This window comes from Octopus bimaculoides, chromosome 3, assembly GCF_046866305.1.
Source record: "Octopus bimaculoides isolate indiv1 chromosome 3, ASM4686630v1, whole genome shotgun sequence".
NCBI classification, from domain to species: Eukaryota; Metazoa; Mollusca; class Cephalopoda; order Octopoda; family Octopodidae; genus Octopus; species Octopus bimaculoides.
The window spans coordinates 168,474,012-168,476,511 of record NC_142930.1 but is presented as its reverse complement, the minus strand read 5'-3'; the positions used below and the strand labels follow the sequence as shown (position 1 = coordinate 168,476,511).

The window sequence follows — 2,500 nt, the reverse complement described above, 5'->3', positions numbered from 1 at the left end:
TCTACTGCAAATACTATATCTTACGGTTGCTTTCAAAACTGGAAAACCATATAAGTGGTGATATTCGTTGTTGCATTGTGTCATAATGCATTACACCTTGTATTATGAGAGCTGAACAAAATGATTACCACTTCCTTTGATAGTCTTCAGCTGTGATAGGAGGAAAGAAAAAAGAGCCTAAAAAATGTATCTGGGAATCGGTTCGAGAATATGAATGCCGAGTGTTAAACTAAAAGTTTGAATTTTTTAGCCAAGTAACAGGTGAAAACAGAGAATAGATAAAATTACAGTCGTCTTCTCAAAGCTTCCTCCAATGTTTGACATACAAAGGTGAATACACATATTAGTACGAAAGTATTCATACATATAGGTTTGTATGTATATATACATTTGTACTGACTTCCACAGTTATCAGCAGCAGATGTCTCATCAGATCTCTTAACTACACCCCGCCTAACATATACTAACACAGGTATACATACAAGCATAAAGATATATGTATACATTTATACATTATATATATATATATGTATATATATATATATATATATATATATATATATATATATATATATATATATATATATATATATATATATATATATATAACTTTTATAAGTAATATTCTAAAAGAAATATTCTAAAAGAATATATAACTGAACTTATGTTGAGTGCTCAATTATCTTGAGCAAATAAATGTGTATATATGTGTTTTTATATTATTAATAAATTAATAAACTCATCAATAATATATTCAGGAAATCAATATTTAATATTTTGAATTTTGAAAGATATACATCCAACATAACATGGTAGCATAATAAATTTAAAAGTTTAAGACATAAATATACGGAATATAAATATTAATACATATAAAAATCTAAAAATAGATAAATATATGTTTAAATATATATGCGTATAAAAACTTATGTGTAAATAATCATGAATATTATAAATTCTAAACTATAAAATATAAAGAAACCTAAAGTTTAAAGAATAAAATATCTTACGATCGTTTCGCGGATATTACTACAAACACAAAGTGATGTAAAGATCATCTTATTATTAGTAATTCCGTTCTTCAGAGATGCATTAAGAACCCTTTATATACCCATATAATATTAAAGTATTAGAAATATTAAAATTAAAAATATTAAAAATTAGAAATCGAAACTTCAACAAAGGAAGAAACGAACAAACTTTACATACTTCAGAAAGACTAACATGACAACTTATAAGAAGGACAGTATATATTATTATTTCTAATTTTTAATATTTTAAATTTTAATATTTCCAAAAGTAATAATTCCTTGCTAGAGTGGGCTATGGTGCCCCATATGTGACTAAAAGTCTTCACCAGTCGATGCTATTAAGTTAGACATGGCCGGGGCTTATACTTGCCGAAACCTATCAAATTTATATATATATATATATATATATATATATATATATATATATATATAAATTCCACTTAACGATGAAAGTAAACAAAGTTTGTTCTTTTTTAGAAGCGTTGCGATGTATTGTAAGATACAGAAATAAATTTATTTCTCAAACGCGTGATAATGCTATAAATAGCGAGATCAGGATAAATTATCCATACATTGCAGAAAAATACGTTACTGGTCACCCATGAGACTCGAACTTACATCTCTGTGATTACGCCAAGTGTTTTACCATTAAACTAAATTGTCCAGCAACGAATTGTTCTGCAATTTTAGAACTTATAAATTTGCCAGTAACGTATTTTTCTGCAATAAACGGATAATTTATCCTGATCTATATATAAACGGATAATTTATCCTGATATATATATATATATATATACATGTAGGTATAGTAGTTGGTAATTGCTATGAAGCGTAGACACTTTGACATATGCATAGGTAACAAACATTTTAAATTTACGGTTTTACTTCTCTATAAATTTTATGATAATAAAACTTCACTCTAATGTTTAATAGAGAAACGTCCTTCATTATGAAATACCAACCGCGTCTACATTCCAGTCTCGGAGAAGCGGAACAATAATAACAATTAGGTTAATGTTGAAAAACTTCTATAAGCCAAAGACTGTATTGATATCTAGATTAAAGACTATTATAAACCACAGGAAATATTTTTATAATTACTACATATGTCCTCGCCACCACCATTAATATACTCGACCGTTACCACTCTCATGAAGAAGAGACAACCACCACGACCATTCATACTCTGGTGACTGTTAATTACCGTACTCGCATCACTAACAGTCTTACTTGCAAGCACATTTGTCACACGGCTGTCGCATGCATATATATATATATATATATATATATATATATATATATAAATGAGAATGTGTGTCTGTGTGTCTGTCTGTCTGTCTGTCTGTGTGAATCCCTAAAACTCGAGAACTACGCAACCGATTTCATTCAAATTTTACACATGCCTTACTTAGGGTTCCAGTTGTGTTTTAGTCAAAAAAAATTATTAACTTCTTGCAGAGTTCGAGCAC

The 2,500-nt window shown here is 28.1% G+C and overlaps 1 protein-coding gene across 2 annotated transcripts in view; it reads right to left on the bottom strand.

Annotated features, from left to right (window-relative positions):
• Nucleotides 1-2,500, bottom strand: part of LOC106876115 (uncharacterized) — a 93,271-nt gene that overhangs the window by 73,914 nt on the left and 16,857 nt on the right. The gene's annotated exons all lie outside the window — the stretch shown is intronic.